General features: G+C 45.9%; 1 long non-coding RNA gene across 1 annotated transcript in view; it reads right to left on the reverse strand.

The window, feature by feature from the left end:
- Positions 1-2,484: 2,484 nt before the first annotated feature.
- LOC147584533 (uncharacterized) overlaps positions 2,485-18,556 on the reverse strand; it is a 31,587-nt gene continuing 15,515 nt past the window's right edge. The window contains exon 4 of the long non-coding RNA XR_015255551.1: positions 2,485-3,046. This is a non-coding gene — a long non-coding RNA (uncharacterized LOC147584533). The remainder of the gene's footprint in view (positions 3,047-18,556) is intronic.

Raw genomic sequence — 18,556 nt, forward strand, 5'->3', positions numbered from 1 at the left:
AAAGGCAGGCAAGTCAGGAAAAAGACCCGCTAATATGTCTACAACCACCATTCTTTTTTTTTTTTTTAATTTTTTTTTTCCAATGTTTTTATTTATTTTTTTTGGGACAGAGAGAGACAGAGCATGAACGGGGGAGGGGCAGAGAGAGAGGGAGACACAGAATCGGAAACAGGCTCCAGGCTCTGAGCCATCAGCCCAGAGCCCGACGCGGGGCTCGAACTCACGGACCGCGAGATCGTGACCTGGCTGAAGTCGGACGCTTAACCGACTGCACCACCCAGGCGCCCCTACAACCACCATTCTTGAAAAAGTCTCCTTTTTTTTTCCTTTGCCAAGTCCATAAAAGTTTAAAAGATCAAAATAAAAATATTACGGTTATGACAAAAATTAGTTTCAAACTAAATTACACTATATGTCTGTGTGTGTGTGTGTGTGTGTGTGTGTGTGTGTGTTCTAAAAAATTTTTTGTGTGGCCACGTAAAGAGTACTGTTTAGTGCTATTAGTTTTATAAGAAATGTACTAGTAACTCTGCTAAGGAAGTTGTCAACTTTTTGTTTTTTTAAACTTTTTTTTAAATGTTTATTTTTGGCAGCGAGAAAGAGACATAGAGCATGAGCGGGGGAGGGGCAGAGAGAGAGGGAGACACAGAATCTGAAGTAGGCTCCATGCTCTGAGCTGCCAGCACAGAGCCCGACACAGGGCTCGAACTCACAGACTGCGAGATCATGACCTGAGCCGAAGTCGGACGCTCAACTGACCAAGCCACCCAGGCACCCCAGTTGTCAACCTTTTGTATGAAAGTTAACTCTGAGGGCGCTTGGGTGGCTCAGTTGGTTAAGTGTCTGACTTCAGCTCAGGTCATGATCTCACGGGTCCTGAGTTCGAGCCCTGCATCGGACAGCTCGGGCCTGGAGACTGCTTTGGATTCTGGGTCTCCCTCTCTCTGCCCCTTGCTCCACTTGCTCTCTGTCTCTGTCTCAAAAATACAATATTAAAAAAGGAAGGAAGGAAGGAAGGAAGGAAGGAAGGAAGGAAGGAAGGAAGGAAGGAGGGAGGGAGGGAGGGAGGGAGGGAGGGAGGGAGGGAAGGAAGGAAGGAAGGAAGTTAACTCTCTTCAAGACTCGGTTCTGCTAAAGTGTATTTGATGGTACGGGGTCATCACAGAATGAAATAGCAAGGAAGAACCGCTTTCCAAAACCTTCGAAATGTCCTGGAATCAGATAAATAAATATCTAGAGATACTTCCACAAGACTGTTCAACAGCCAGAACATCAAACGTGAAAGGGAAATTCAACAGGTTCCCTGCACAATAAAATCACCACCCTCATTTAGCATCACGCTGTCTTCACACCTAAACATTGACATATTCCCTCTTTCAAGAAATCTTCTGTTCTGATAACTACTGCAACCTGGCAAGCCCCTCTTAGACTCAGTGGTGTAAAACAACCATTTTCTAATGTTCCCAAATTCCGTGGGTCGGGAATTTGGAGTGTAGCGAGGACGGCTTGGCTCTGCTCCGGGATGTCTGATGATGCCCAAGCTGGGAAGCCATGGTCATGGGGGCGAGAATCGTGTGAAGGTGCCTTCCCTCACACGTCCACCGAGAATGCTGGCTGTCAGCCAGGACCTCAGCTGGGAATGTCAACCAGAGCATACACGAGTAGGCTTTCCATGTGGCCTGGGCTTTCTCGCAGCCTCAGGGCAACTGGACTTCTCACGTGTTGGCTCAGGACTTTTTCCATGATATCCCAGCCAACAGGGTGGGAACTCAATCTCATTTTCTGGGCTAGCCTCCAAAGTTACACGGCGCCATTTCTGCTGGGCCCAAATGAGTGACAAGCCCATTTAAGAGAAGAACACACCAACTTCCACTCTGAATGGGAAGAGTAACAAAGTCTCCTGATAAAAGACCAGGTGGGATGGGAGAGATTGTGTGGCCACCCTTGGAAGATACAATCTGTCACATCATCAGGGATCTCTTCTTTCCAGCTAGAAATAAGCTCTCCTTCTGTAAATTCTCACAACGCTCTATTTTCGAACTGAGGCTTACAGATTTCCATCTTACACTGTAATTACCATGGAACATGGGCCATCTTCACCATTCGATGAGCTCCTTAGGGTTTTCTTTCCTTTTTTTGGATCTTCACGGTACCTTACAGAGCTCCTGGCACTTAGAAAATGCTCAATAAGGTTTACTGAAGAAATGTGGGTTTTTTTTTTTTAACCAGTTTCAGATGGGACTACAGCTGACCCTTGAACAGCACAGCGTTGGGATGCCAAGCCCTGGCCCCATGCAGGTGAAAATTCACATAGAAATCCTGACTCCCCCAAAACTTTACTAATAGCTTTCAACTGACCAAAAGCCTTATAGATAACATAAAGCATGGATCAATATATATCTTGCATGTGATACGTATTAAATACTGAGATCTTAACAATAATTCCCAATTTTGTGTTACTTTTTAGAGTATTTCTAGGCTATGTGCTTCACCTGGGAGTTTTTTCAAATTGTGGCAAAATCTCCCCCAAATTTCCCAATATATTTATTGAAAAACACCCGCGTGTTAAGTGGACTCACACTGTGAGTTCAAGGGCCAACTGTATTAGCTACCTAGGAGACACTCACAAGTGCTTTTGGAAAGAAGGGAGGGATGAAGGAAGGGAGAGCGGGAGGGAGGGAAAGGAGTGGGGGTAGGGGAAGATGATGCAAGGCAAACAGGCAGGCATAAAAGTTTGAAGTGAATCGTTCATTCTCGAAACATTTACATTGCTGCATTTAAAATTTTCTCCGGAGGACAAAAGATCCAGTTCTCCACCTTTCATGTACACAGCTAAAGATCCCTAGGGAAAAACACACAATCACGCTGACAGGTGTCATTTCAAACCCAGGACCGTGAACATCAAGGAGGCACTTGTGCCATGCTTCCCTAACCCATTCGTGTCCCTCCCTTCCCTCACAGGTGTCTATTTCATACCTTCTCCTCTCGTCTCAACCTTCAACATCTTCTCCAACATCTTTGTTTTCGGTCAATGACCTCCTTCCTTCTGTGAACAACAAAACGATGCAAAGGGAGAGCTGCAGAGACCCCACCCCTCTCATCGTCCAGCCGGGCCTCCATGCAGAGGCCCTCTGTCTTCCCACCGCTGCCATACATGGGCCATCTATGCCCCATTCCAAAGCCAGTCCCGCTGCTCTAATGCTGGACTCTAGTCCCACCTACCATGATGCTCCCAGAAGTCCCACCCCCGTCCCCCTGCACCAACAATGTCAGTCGTTGTGTCAATATGCTGGTATTTCTCCCTTCTTAAAAACATATCTCTCTTCACCATAATTCACCAACGGCCCATTTGTTTTCTGTCCTTCATAAAAAAAAAAAAAAAAAAAAAGTAGTTGAAAGTTGTTTATACTTATTGTTTTATCTACATCTTCTCAAAGTGTCTCTTAAACTCACCCCAACCAGGTTTTCACCCTACCACAAAATGTTCTTGTCAAGGTCACCCTTGGACCATCTCAGGACCAAATCCAATTTCCAATCCCCAGTCCCCATATTGCTTGACCCATCGGCAGCATCCGATGCATATCCGTAATTGACTTGGTTTCCAAAAGACTATATTTCCCCCTCCCCCCAACTACCTCCCCAACTCTCCTTCTGTATCTCCTTTCTTGGTTCCTTCTCCTCTTCTTTGCATTTAATGTTTGGAGCTCGAAGCTTAGACCTTGAATTCTTCTCCATCTCCCCTTGTTACCTTGTCCAGTTTCTAGTCGCAAAGCTTTAAATTACCATCTCTACGTGGGAAAGAGCTCCCAGAATTTATCCCCATCCACAACTCTTGTCCAAACTCCAGACTCAACATCTCTGCTTTAGATGTCTAGGAGGTAGCTTGTACTTAACGTGCCCAGTAGTGCTCGTGTAGTCTCTCCCACCTCAGTTGATGGTAAACTCCAATCTTGAAAATGCTTACACCAAAAACACTGCAGTCATTCTTGCCTTCTCTTACATTTTATATCCATTATATCGGGAGGTCCTGTATCCAGACTGTGACCACTTCTCTCCACTGTTTCAAGCTACTACCATCCCTTCGCTATTGGAATTGCCTCCTAACTGGTCTCCTCCCCCCCCCCCACCCCAGCTCCTGCCTCCCTACTGTCTGTTAGCAACAGTGCAACCAACATGGTTAGTTAAAATATCAGTCATATCCCGTCTCTCCTCTGGTTAAAGCCCTGCAACACCTCCCCATTTCAATCAGAGGGAAAGCTAGAGTCTAAACAATGACCAACAAGCCACTACATGGCCCGACACCTGGTTACTTCTCTGACTTCACCTTTTATTGTTCCCCGCCTCCTCCACTGGTCTTGTTCTTTACTTTGAATGTTCCAGGCATGATCCCACATTAGGTCTTTGCCTTGGCTCGTCCCTCTTTGTGGACTGCTCTTCTTTCGAATATGTGAATGACTTATTCCCTTATTGCCTAAAAATCTTTATTCAAATGCCATCTTTTTTGTGAGTCTACCCTGAACACTCATTTCAACCTTCAGTGACCTGCCCCTGGGCATTCCCAATCTCTCTTACCCTGCTCTGTTTCTTTGGTATCATTTATCATTGTCTAACAGACTATTTAATTTCCCCATTTATTATTTATCATGTCTACTGTTTGTTCTGTATCACTCCCTGCTAGAACATAAGCCTCAGAAGAGCAGAGCCTTTTGTCTGTTTTGTTCACGGACGTGTCATGAACCCCTAGAGTACTGCCTGGCACATAGTAGGTGCTCAATGAATAATTTTTGAAAGAATAGTGTGAAGACAAAAATCTGTGCAGAAATGGAGTAGAAGAGGGGCACCTGGGTGGCTCAGTCACCCAGAGTGTATGACTCTTGATTTGGGCTCAGGTCATGATCCCAGGGTCATGGGATTCAGTCCTGCATCAGGTTCTGCGCTCTCTCTCTCTCTCTCTCTCTCTCTCTCTCTCTCTCTCTCCCTCTCTCTCCCTCTCCCTCTCCCTCTCCCCCCCTCTCTTCCTCCCTCTCTCAAAAAAAAAAAAAGAAAAGAAAAGAAAAGAAAAACAGAGTAGAAGAGAACTTACATGGTGTGATTTTAGGGACATTGTGGCATTTCTTTTGTCCCAAAGTAGCTTTCCCAACACAATACCAAGGCGTGACCACCCTTCCTTCTCTGGCTTACAAGTGCCACCTTTAGACTCAGTCATTATTAGTCCAGAATAGTGCAGTCAATAGCTAAAACACACACTCATTCTGATGTGTTGATAGGAGCTCATAGCAAAGTTGGGTTGGGATTGGCAAAGAGGTGAGGGAGACAAGAGACAGGGTGTTAAAGTCAAAGGGCATTGGACTGCAGTGTTTGGCCGGCTCAGTCCAGAGAGCATACGACTCTTAATCTCAGGGTTGTTAAGTCCGATGCCCACATCAGGTGTAGAGATTACTTACAAATAAAATCTAATAAAAAAGGGGGGCACTGGACTTTGGAAGAGTTCTATAATCTCCTTTCCTCACCTGAAAAACTGAAGAGGTGGATTGTGATCACTGTGTTTCCTCCATGCAGTGAAGTACAATAAAAAGCCATCTTATTGGAAGTCAGACAGCTAGACTCAAATTCTAGCTTTCTCACTCAGAAGCCTGAGAACACCACCTAACTTCCCTGTCCACCCTGACCAATGAGCAACATGAAGGCTCCCAGACCATGAAAGACAATGCCCGGGGTGTGTCCTCAGAAACAGAAGTTAAAGGATTTCAGAGGCACTGAAAGATAAACATGGCTGCCTCCATCATTAAGCCTTGCTCTGTAGTCTACATATGGCCAAGACAAACATAGTCTCCCCGGTCTTTAAAACATCGTAGCGTTACAAAGAGGACATGTGACATGGAAAGGGGCTAAGACGCTCTTACCTTGTCATCCATTTATTAACTGTGACTATGATGAAAACCTAGAGGGAAACATGTCCTTACAGTAGACCCTGGGGCCCAGGACTATAACTTTAAGTCAAAGGAGACTCAGAGGCGGTACTGTAAAACCCAGCCAGGCCAATCCCCTGGGGTCCTTTTAAGGAACACAGGCATCAGAACCATGTGTCCGCGGCCCTATGGCACAAGTCAGAACAAGTCAGCTCAACAAGACTTTCATTTAGAGCTAATTCACCCTCTCCTGTAAATAAGGTCTAAGGTAGTCATGAACTGGCTAATGTAGCTTGTTCATATTCTTCCAAAATTTTTCATGGACTAGATCACTTTCAGAGTAGCTACAGTCAAATGGTACCCAACAAACGTCCCCTCTCATGCTCTTCCCCACCCTGCCTTCCTGCCTCCCTCCGTGCCTCCAAGAATTGGCGTGCAAACCATCTACCATTATGTGTAGAATCAAGAAACTAAGGCGGTGTTAACAAAAAGAAGCCAGACACCACAAACTGCATCCTGTATGATTGCCATTTATACGAAGTTCAAAACTCAGCAAAACTAATGTAGGAGGTGAGAGGTCAAGGTCATAGCTCAGTTAGTGGTGGCTGCTATTATAAGCACCTGCTAGGGAGTTTCTAGAGTGCTGGTAATGTTCTCCCTCTTTATCTGGGCGATAGTCACATTATAATATACTTTTCCATAGGTTCATTCTCCTTCATGTAAAAAACAAACTGGGAAGTGTTTTTGAGGGAAACAGCCTCCTTCATATTATCAGCGAGCCCACAGTTCAATCACACTACAGTGAATATGGTGTCTGTTCTGTTCCAAAATTAAGTATATGGCCTACAGAAAAAAAAAAGTCACAAAAATTAGTAAAAAATCTATCATACCATCACATATTTGAAAATCAGCATGGGGGCACCTGGGTAGGTCAGGTGGCTGAGCGTCCGACTTCGGCTCAGGTCATGATCTCATGGGTCGTGACTTGGAGCCCCACATCGGGCTCGCTGCTGTCAGTACAGAGCTCGCTTTGGGTCCTCTGTCCCCCTTTCTCTGCCCCTCCCCTGCTTATGCTCTCTCTCTCAAAAAATCAATAAAACATTTAAATAAAATAATGTAAAGCAAAAAATAAAAAAAATCAGCTTGGAGGTTTATAATATTCTAGTATCAAATTATTCATGTCTCAAATAGAAAATCTCCAATGTTCACATTTATTTTTAAATTTTGTTTTTTTGTTTTAGAGACAGCATGAGCGGGGAAAAGGGGCAGAGGGAGAGAGAGACTTAAGCAGACTCCACACCCAGGGTGGAGGCTGACATGTGGCTCAATCCCGCAACTCTGATCATGACCTGAGCCAAAATCAAGAGCGGGACATTCAACCGACTGAGCCACCCAGATGCCCCACAAATGTTCACATTAAGGTGGCAGCTACTGCCTACTAAAATACTGACCATATGCAATGCAGGCATTCAATCAGCGTTTGAAAGTTTTGGCAAAGCCAAAGCACGGCCTGAGAACAAAGGAGAAATTGAATTCTAATAGATGTTCTGAGATGTGTTGCTGAGAAAATCCCATACTATAATACTTCAACAAAGACTGTGGTATGGAGGGGGTACCTGGATGACTCAGTAGGTTAAGTGTCCCACTCTTGACTTCGGCTCACGTCATGATCTCATGGTTCCTGGGGTTGGAGCCCCATGACAGCATGGAGCCTCCTTGGGATTCTGCCTCCCTCTCTCTCTCTCTCTCTCTCTCTCTCTGCCCCTCCCCTGTTTTCTCTCTCTCTTTCTCTCTCTCACAAAATAAATAAAATGAAGATTTTAAAAAATTGTGATATGGAAACTCTCCTCCCTGCCCAGATTCTGAACCAGTGAGTATGGAGAGATGCCTCTGGTGGAAGAGAAGAGAGCTTCTCCAGGAGAAAGAAGGAAGGAAGGAGAAACTCACCAAACAGGTAATTTCACAGCATCTTCTATTCCCCCGGGGAAGGAATGAGCCAAGGCCAAGAAGGCAGCACTGATGCTCTTCTAGTCTCAGGGAAGGAAGCATAGTGGGGTCCAAACTCCCTCACTTACAGATACTAAGATTTGATTAGTAAGTTAAAAGCTGCCTCTCAATGAGGTGGCTGTTGCTAAAAGGACATTCCACAGATCCAGTCTTCCACAGAGGTGGGTGCCGGCCCCAGTGCTGCTTTTTCCTATCTTTCCCCGAATGTTTTAAGGGGACCATCCTGGGGGGCACCTGGGCGTCTCAGTCGGTGAAGCGTCCGACTCTGGATTTCAGCTCAGGTCGGGATCTCAGGGTTCTTGGGTTTGAGCCCCGCGCCGGGCTCTGCACTAACAGTGTGGAGCCTGCTTGGGATTCTCTCTCTCCCTCTCTCTGCCCCTCCCCCGCTCCCTCTCTTGTGCTCACTCTCTCAAAATAAATAAAATTTAAAAAAAAGAAAAGGGGAACCATCCTGGAATGCATGAGGGGTGCCCTCGTGGAATCCGGAGAGACAAACTCTGTGCTGGTCAGAGCTGGGTGACAGGTTTATGACAGCAGGAACTCGGGGGCCAGAACAAAGGAGAGGCAGTGTGATAAGGAGCCAGACCTGCCTGGGCTCAGGGACCTGCCTGCTCAAGTACCTGGAGCTCCACCAGCCCAGGCAGGGAGCGTAAACTCTGTGTGTCTCAGGCTCCTCACCAGCAAAACAGGATAAACACAACCATCTCATGGGTTTATCATCAAGTTTAAATGACTGTTATGTACATAAAGCACTTAAAACACCTGGCACACAGAAAATGTTATACAATTTTGGCTGTTATTCATATCATTGCACTAAATAATAATGTAATATAAAAGGCAGGACACATTTGGAAGCCTGGAAATATACATGCTTTGGTTGTTTTGATTTGCTTTTCTAACTGATCAAGGGAGAAAGTTAATAGGGATGCCCAGATGTATTAGTTGAACCATGTAAAACAGGTGATTTGGGGCCAGTTGTGTTGTTGTTGTTGTTGTTGTTGTTATTGTTTCTTGCCTATGCAACAGCACTTTCATGTGATTTGAACTATTATCAAGAGGGGGGATATGAATGTGGGGTTTTTCCTGTTTTTTGAACTGTCTGGGCCCCTCTTGAACCTAAGGCCAAGAAGTGCTTATGGATTTGCAGTCCCAGGGCTCAGCCATTAAGCATCCTCTACCCTCAGATGCCGCTGGCAAAGGTGTGCAGCCGGCCATAGCCACACTGGGAGACCCTTTCTTCTCGCCTGAGCTTTCAGGTGGGCAGGGAGGCGGAGAGGGCCCGAAGGCATCCATGGTTTTACCCCAACTATTTCACGGGGCTCTTCAAGTCTGTACGCTCATCAGACTGAAAAAAAAAAAGTGACGAGACCTCCTTCTACTGCAAGTCCCAACCCGCGGCTGAGGATGCCAGCCTGGCCTTCCTACAGTGTACGGACCCAGCCTGTTTCACAATGCACAGTTATTTTTTCACTTGATCCATGAAGGTATAAAATAAATATGAAATCTTCTTCGTCTATCCTCAATAACTGACCCCTTTCCCTAAAATAAATACTCTTAAAGGTTTTTTTTTAGGTATTTAGCCTAAAGAAGTTATGTTTTTACCTGTATTTTTTTTTAAGTTTACTTATTTTGAGAGTGAGACAGAGAGAGAGAGAGCTAGGAGGGGAGGGGCAGAGAGAGAGGGAGAGACAGAATCCCAAGCAGGCTCTGTACTGTCAGCACAAAACCCAACGCTAGGCTCGAACTCACAAACTGTGAAATCATGACCTGAGCTGAGATCAAGAATCAGATGCTTACCCGGCTGAGCCACCCAGGTGCCCCAATATTTCTTTTTTTTAAAAAAATCTACCCAGGGGCGCCTGGGTGGCGCAGTCGGTTAAGCGTCCGACTTCAGCCAGGTCACCATCTCGCGGTCCGTGGGTTCGAGCCCCGTGTCAGGCTCTGGGCTGACAGCTCAGAGCCTGGAGCCTGTTTCCGATTCTGTGTCTCCCTCTCTCTCTGCCCCTCCCCCGTTCATGCTCTGTCTCTCTCTGTCCCAAAAATAAATAAACGTTGAAAAAAAAAAATTTAAAAAATCTACCCAAATGATGGGATCTTCCATGCATGCTGCTTTTCTTTCTTTTTCTTTCTTTCTTTCTTTCTTTCTTTCTTTCTTTCTTTCTTTCTTTCTTTCTTTCTTTTTCTTTCTTTCTTTTCCTTCCTTCCTTCCTTCCTTCCTTCCTTCCTTCCTTCCTTCCTTTCCTCTCTGTCTCTGTCTCTCTCTCTCTGTCTCTTTCTTTCTTTCCTTTACAACCTACTTAGAAATCTATTCACTACGTACATATAGGAGACCACCCTGGAGTCCATGAGGAGCCCCCAAGGAGTCCTAAAGGTCTGTTGGGACAATGGTCAGTCATGTTGTAACACTACTAACAGTCCTATCGTAAAGTAGCTAGAAGGCTCAGAGGCTAGAGAAGTCTACCTGTGGAAAATTCTGCATAGATGTTGCCCCCAATTTTTTAAAACAATTTTTTTTCCCCATGACCTTCCATGTTCCTCCCAGTTTTTTGCTATTTAAAATGTTGATACGCTATTGTCTTTGGCTCAGAGATGCACTATTTTTCGGACAATCTGCTCCCCTGCAGGACACTCCAGTTATTAGGAAATGTGTCCTTGATTTGATACAATATCCAACACTTTTTGAGTTCAAAGTATTGGTCATCAATTATAACTTTAGAGTCAGAGAGACAAAGAAGCATGTGGAATAATGCACTCTCAAGTTTATAAGTCATTGCCAGTTAAGTATTGCACATGTATCCCTGGCAGGCTTGACAGATTTAACAAATAAAAATACAGGACACCCCGATGGATTTAAATCTCAGATAAGTAATGAACAACGTTTTTGGCATGAGTTTGTCCCATGCAATATCTGGGGAATAATTATACTTAATAAATATTAATTGTTTATCTTAAATGCAAATATAACTGATGCCCTGTATTTACCCGGTAAGTATGTACCCTTGGGTTTCTTCTTTCAGCTACAAAGGTCCAGTTCCTGTGACCATTTTCCATGCAATTTTATTCCCAGATCCTCTAGCATTGGGACATCTATTTGTTAAAATTTTTAAGAACTGGGATATATTTTAAAATTGGGACATCTAGTGCTCACTTCGGCAGCACATATACTAAAATTAAAATTGGGACATCTAAATTAAAAAATTTTTTTTGTTTATTTTTTCAAGTTTATTTATTTAATTTGAGAGCAAGAGAGAGAGAGAGCATGAGCAGGGGAGGGGCAGAGAGAGGAAGAGAGAAAGAATCCCAAGCAGGCTCCATACCATCACCACAGAGACTGAGGTGGGGCTTGAACCCAAGAACCATGAGATCATGACCTGAGCCAAAACCAAGAGTCAGACACTTAACCTACCGAGCCACCCAGGTGCCCCACAGCGTGCACTTTCCTTAATGCAAACCCTAGACTTTCATAATGCCACCCATCCTTGAAGTTACTTTCCTCCATATATATTTTTTGTAACTTTGTCAAATTGTTGGATTATCTTTGAGGCTTTTATAGGAGCCAAAGCAAGCAGGTTTCCATAAAACAGACACTCTTACCGCTGCTCAATTATTCATTCGCCCGATCGTGGGAGCTGGGGCGTGCGCAATGGATCCATTTGTTTTGACACTTCGACTACCAGTTTGGATGGGCCGTGCTGGTTGTTGATGACGGTAAACAGAAACGGTTCAGAGTAGGTAGATTGGGCTCCCGATTTGAAGCCATGAAGCCAGGGGATTAAGAGAGGGAAGAATGCGGAGCAAAGGGGAAGGCAGAAGTCATAAAGGAAAGTGGAAAGAAAAGGCACGGAAGAGGACTCATTACTCTTATCCCTGCTCCTGAGTCCCTAACCCAGGTCATTTCTTCCTTTCTTTTTTGTTTTCTAATGTTTTATGTTTTGAGAGATCGTGCACATGAGCTAGCACAGGGGAGAGGCAGAGAGAGAGAGAGAGAGAGAGAGAGAGAGAGAGAGACAGCAGATCCGAGGCGGGCTCTGTGCTGTCAGTGCAGAGCCCAACGTGGGGACTCAAACTCACTGTGATATCACAACCTAAGCCAATGTCCGATGCTTAACCAACTGAGCCACCCAGGTGCCCCTAACCCAGGTCATCTCTATCAGGCAATCATTTTCCTAAATAGCCCTGATAAAATAGAATTCTAGTAACTGCAACTTCTTCTCCACTCAACAATGCCTCCTGAAGTTAATTCCACGTCCGCACTCACAGACCCACCTCACTGTTTTCACTACTGCATACAGCGTCACTGTATAAATAGACGACAATTTATGTAGACCGCCATCAAGGTGTTTAGCTTTATTGCCATTATAAACAATGCCGCGAGACATATCCTGGTTCAGTCATTCTCCTGCACATTCAATGGGTTTTCGTAGTGTAACTTCTGAAAAGTAGAATTTCCAGGCCAAAGAAAATGAACTTTAATTTAAATAGATACTGCCAATTTGGAAAAGGTCTGGAAGGTAATGGTCTGTCTTCCGGGGAGGGGACTGGTGTGACAGCCAAAAGGAATTTTAGCCTTATCTGGAATGTTTGAATTATTTTTTCAAGAACGAGAATGAATTCACTTATTAATTATGTAATGAGAATAATTTTTAGAAAAGAGATTTTAGACACAGAATACATCAATGGCTTAAATAACCTTGAGAATGAAAGAGATCCAATCAACCTGCCTGGACTCTAAGGTCCCAGGTGATAACAGAGGTGATAACAGCTGTCCTACTGAAAGGAGCTCAGGCTTGCTAGATGCTTCTCCCCCACCCCACATCACACACCATATACACAACACACACCATGCCCGCATCCTACATGCCCCCCACATCACATACCACATACATCACACACACACACACACACACACACACACACACACACACACTACACGTATACCACAGACCAACCCCCATGCCTCCACACACACCACACATCACACGTCCTACCCACACGAACATACACCACACATACACCCCACAAACATACCACACAAACACACTGTCTGAAAGGCATCCTTGCGTGAGCCAAACCTGGTACAAGTTGTGCTCGACAGAGTTAGGGTTTCTGAAGGAGAAACCAGTGAGTAGCTTCCCCTGAGGAATGAAACGGGATTAAATCCCATGAATTTAAACACAGAATTAACGTAGAGGCCAAAATATCTTTATCAAGCTGATTCTGTAGGTTTAAGGATATGGCTTCCATCTGAGAGTGGGTGCTCGTACTAACACAGAATTTAGAACCGTAGAACAGGCCAGACACCCCTACCAGTCAGGCCTCCCCTGGGTCCCTGCTCCCATCAGTGAGGGTCCCAGCAGGATTCAGAAGACACTCCCAAATTAGGATAATTCAGGGAGAGTGCGTCAAAAGTATGGCGGGCGAAAGTGCTCTGAGGTGAAGTTGGTGCCGTCGGGAAAAAGCTCTGAGACAGAGATCAGCAGGCAGGAAGTCCACTGGGAAGCATTCGCAAGCCCCACACATGCGAGGGAGTAACAGAGGCGGAAGAAGCAGAGGGAGGGGTTGAAAGGCCGGGATGTGGCAATTGAAGGCCTCAATTGATCCAAGGACTGGGATGAGCCTTCCCAGATGTCCTGCTCGTTGCAAGGGAGATGGGCCATTACACTGACCCCACGCTGGACGGGGGCTGCCTCTGGAGAGCAGGCTGTGACCTGGGGGGAGAGTGACCTTGGCTCTCTTTAGCGGAAGGCAGCTCCCAGAGAGGGCCTCGGCCGAGAGGCCCGGGTCACCGAGTCACGAATGTTCTCTGAAGCTGCGGGGATAGTCTCCTCTGTCCAAAAGGGGGATCTGGCAGCTCAGCCCTGGGCCACGTGGATCCACATTCTTCAAAGGGAAGATCTGGGAACAGCTCCTCTTGGATTCTGGCTGGCCTGTTTTTCTGGGTAAATTTCCTCTTAAGGAAGGCTAGTAACATGAAATACGGCTGTCATTGGGGCAGCTGGTCTCAAGGTCACCGATACACATCATCTCTCCACTCTGCGATTGCTTTAGACGCGTCTCGCTCTCAGCTAGCACCGTTGTGGGTCTAAGGGGTTGACCTGGTGGGCTCACCCTGACCTTCATCAATGACATGCTCTGAGCCCGTGGTCGCCATGCCCTTCTCAGGCTGTGGCCACTGCCTTTGTCTATTTATTGTTAAAAATGAATTAAGGGAGGGGCGCCTGGGCGGCTCAGTGAGTTAAGCAAAGGACTCTTGACTTCAGCTTGGGTCATGATCTCATGGTTCGTGGGATCAAGCCCCTCGTGGGCTCTGTCGCTGTCTCTTAAAATAAATACACTTTTAAAAGAATGGGTGAGGGAGTTCCAAGAGACACCCCAGGATGTGACAGTAGCCCTACCTCCTCCTGATCATCCCAGTCTATTACCCTGCTTGGATGGAGATTATTTCCCTTGCTTGGAAGACTCTGGCACAAAGGTCAGTCAGCAGATAGGGCTTAAAGCTTAATGTGACACCTGCTGAGTTTCCTGATGGAAATGTTCTCCTTCTGGAAAGTGAGGTATCTAAACCCAGAAAGCCGTGAAGTGCAGTAACGAGAAGCAACACTGCCCTAAGTGGGTCACTGGGAATGATACCAGCAAAGCCACACCTCCTTGGTTTCCAGACTCACACTTGCTACCTACTGGTGACACAGCCCCATATCATGGTGGTTGATGTAGGGTGCATTCAGTGTCCTGAGGATGGGGCCCATCCTCATAGCATATCATCTCTAAGCTGAATCCTCAGTGGCTGTTAAGAAGCTGTTTCATTGTAGCCAGCAACTTCTGAGTGACACAGTAGGTGACCAGGCCAGTGGATCCCACGGTCATGCGCCCACTGCCACACCTCTATGTCTACAATTGAGTCTCTCAGTCCAATGACGTGGGATCCTGTGTCAGTGAACTGAGCGCTCTACAAGCCCTTTGATAGTCATGCTGGCGGATGCCTCCGGGCAGAAAAAGCAATCCTATGTCCGGTGTCCATGTTAATTCAGTCAACATGACTTGCTGCTCCTTCAAGATGGCAGCGGTTGAAGGTAATCACTTACCGACAAGTCTCCACAGAGAATGATGCCAAGTTAGCAGCTCATTATTGGTCTCTATCCCTAGAATGTTGGGCAGATCACCCGTGGTGAGAGGAAACCCATGCTGTTAGAAACCCATGCATAGCTTTCATCCCTGCCACCATGGCATGAAGCCCCTTTTGCCAGTATTGGAGTGTCCAAGGATTGACATCACTGGCCAAGGCATTTTCTCAACTTGGTTGTTTAGTGTCTCCTCCATGGTGAATGGATGCTCTCTGTTGAGCATTCACGTTTAATCGGAAGTTTGCAACATATCATGCTCCCTCCCATAGATGCTTCCATATCCTTCTTCCCCAGACTTCTTTGTCACGTCTCCTCCAATCTTTCTCCCTCTGGATCACCCTCATCAACCAGACAAGCCCTTGATTACTGACCATGAGCCCAAATTTATTGTTCCTTTGGCTACTTGTCTCTCAACACAGAGTGGCTAATCAGATACATCTCCCAAATCCCTGTTGAGAGGATTTCTCTTCACTCTTTCTTTCAAGCAGCCCCTGAACGGAGCTACAGGACAGCAGCCTACTGTCAGCTTACAACAAACACTAAGAGCCAACTCATCTGAAAACTCTTTGGCCTTTTACCTCTTTCCTCAATTGGTCACAGGGGACCTTGTTGGGGGAGGTCATGGAGAGGACATGGCTGCTGGTTGAGCCATGAGCTGGACCCAGGCAACTGAGGGATCCTCACCCCCACCCCCTGTCCATGGAGTGTACGTTCTGCCCATTTATTCTGCCCATTTATTTTATTGTGTAAAATAATAAAATAGGGAGCCTGGGTGGCTCAGTCGGTTGAGCGTCCAACTCTTGGCTCAGGTCATGATCTCATAGTCCACGAGCTCTGTGTGGAGCCTGCTTGGGATTCTCTCCCTCTCTCGCTCAAAATCAATAAATAAACTAAAAAGAAAAAAGAAAAGAAAAGAAAAGAAAAGAAAAGAAAAGAGAAAAGAAAAGAAAAGAAAAGACTGTAAAATAGAAGCCATTTAGTTAATTTTTTGAAAGAGAGGAGTGGAATTCATTCTATTATCTTACAAACATGGCTCTCCCTTCCACCCCATCCCAGGGACACTAACAACAAAATCACCTAATAACAATCAGCAGCCTCGCTGCATCAGAGGAAGTGAGATTCTCACCTATTTTGGCTGCCAGTCCTTAGGAGTAAAAGCCTAACAGGACAGGCTGAAATTCACTCGCAGGCAGGGGAGGGCTCTCGTCTGGGAATTACGTAATCGCCCACAGGGCAAACAGCCAGAAGCCAAATCTGGCAACTCACCAGGGCTTGCTGATTTCTTCGCCTGTCTGTTTGGCCCTTTGGCACACTGCTTTTGTTTTGGTTTGGGATGTTGTGAGTGATGTTTTGAGCGGTGTGAGTATTCTCAGGTCTGCCCCTTCCCTTATTGGGGGAGAAGAAGAGAGCTTCCTTTGTTTGTGAAGCTCAGTAATGATCTAGTTCTTTCTACCGCAGAAGGTGTCAGAGAGTTCAGGGGTTCAAATTTTAATCTCGCACCACTGCGGGTCCTTCTGATGAATTTGTGCTTTAATTTTTCATGCAGGTCTCAGCACCAGACATCATATAAATAAATGAATGCATAAATAAAATTCATGAGGCCGGCCCAGGGATTTGAGGCTGGGAAGCCTTGCTGAGTGCCAGGGACGAGTTTTAACATCAGAGCTTCCTCATCTTATTATTCTTACCTACGCAAAACTCCATAATGAAGGAACAAAGTAGGTCAGCCCCAGCTGTACTGAAGGAGGACAAGGTGAAAGAATTATCAAAGAAATGCAAAAGCCTGGCGTGGCCATCAGGAGTGCACACTTCTGCAGTGTTTTCTGGTTTTTTCCTTTCAGTGATAATCTGGCCAACCAAAAACATGCAGTGGATTGACTTCTCCACTGTCATCAAAGCAGCAGTCATAAATCTGGATTCCTAACAAGGTTTGTGTGGAAAAGAGCAGTGGGTATTCATGACAACTAAAAGCACTGGGAACCTGTGTGATGTTATGCTTGTGTCTTGGGGTTTTGTTTTCCTGTGTAAAATAATAAAACAACTTCAGTTTCCTCTGACCTCCCGAAAGCTGCTTTCTACGCTTCCTGAAAGCGAAATCCACGTTTGGCTGGATTCTACAGACTTTTCCTTGGGATTACCTGCATTCAAATAGCTCTACCAGTCTGCAAACTTTTTGTTCTGCACAGATGTAAACAAAAACAAAAACAAAGGTTTTTGGCAATTTGCCATCCTAAAAAGGAGCTAAAGTCAAATCCCACTTTAAAGAAAAGTGGGATTCAGGGGCGCCTGGGTGGCTCAGTCAGCATCTGACTTTGGCTCAGGTCATGATCTCATGGTTCGTGACTTTGAGTCCTGCTTAGGGCTCTGACAGCTTTGAGCCCAGAGCCTACAGATTCTGTGTCTCCCTCTTTCTCTGCCCCTCCTGTGCTCACGCTCGCTCTCTTTCTTTCTCAAAAATAAACATTAAAAAAAAATTTTCTTAAGAAAAAGAAAAATTGGGACTTGAAAGACAAACGTAATGAATGAAGACAGAAGAAATCATGGACTATGGGTTTTACTTTTCAGAGGGTTTCCTCCAAGAGAGGTCCCCCGTTAGAAAACATTTGCTGAATATTGGGGCGCCTGGGCGTCTTGGTCGGTTAAGCGTCTGACTCTTGATTTCAGCTCAGGTCATGATCTCATGGCTTGTGGGTTCAAGCCCTGCGTCGGGTTCCGCACTGAACGGTGTGGACCCTGCTTGGGATTCTCTCTCTCCCTCCCTCTCTGCCCTTGCCCTGGGCACATGTGCACCCGCACACACGTGCATCCGCGCACGCGTGCGCACACACACACACACACACACACACACACTGCCTCGCTCTCAAAAATAAATACTAAAAAAGAAAGAAAACATTTATCACACAGATATAGTCTTAGCAGAAGGACGCACAAGGTCCAAGTCAGCCCTTCCTGAAGGCAGGAAGCACTGTTTTCTCTGGTTCTGAAGAGACGCAGGTAAAGCCAGGAGCCTTGCACCTGAAACGCACCTGACCAATAAGTGTAAATTCCCTCCTCACTTACCTCCTTTCCTACCTCCATTTGGAGGGCCACCTGATGAGGAAACCAGCCTCTACACTCATGCCTGAGAAACCTGAACCCCACAGACCCCTTCTGCCAAGGGCCTGGGAAATCATGTCCTCCTGTTTGGTACGTACCTGACAGGCAGGGTGACCTGAGAGTTTTATCCTCCAAAGAGAAGACACCTGCTTTCTTCCTTTTCCCTCCACCTCCCCATCCCCAACCTGCTCCCTGGAAGCATGTCTGTCATCTGACATAATACCATGTCCTTATAATACTAGCGTCCTTATCGTTAACACCCCTGCAACACCCCTGTTAACACCCTTGATGTCAATTTAGAAAGAAAAAGATCCTCAAAGGGGAAAGGTGAGAAGTGGGGCAGGTGATGTGAGAGCAGCAGAATATCCCCCTCTCACCAGGCTGCTGTCCTCAGGCCATACACACACACACACACACACACAC

Source organism: Puma concolor, chromosome A1 (genome assembly GCF_028749965.1).
Source record: "Puma concolor isolate L17-30 chromosome A1, mPumCon1.1.hap2, whole genome shotgun sequence".
NCBI classification, from domain to species: Eukaryota; Metazoa; Chordata; class Mammalia; order Carnivora; family Felidae; genus Puma; species Puma concolor.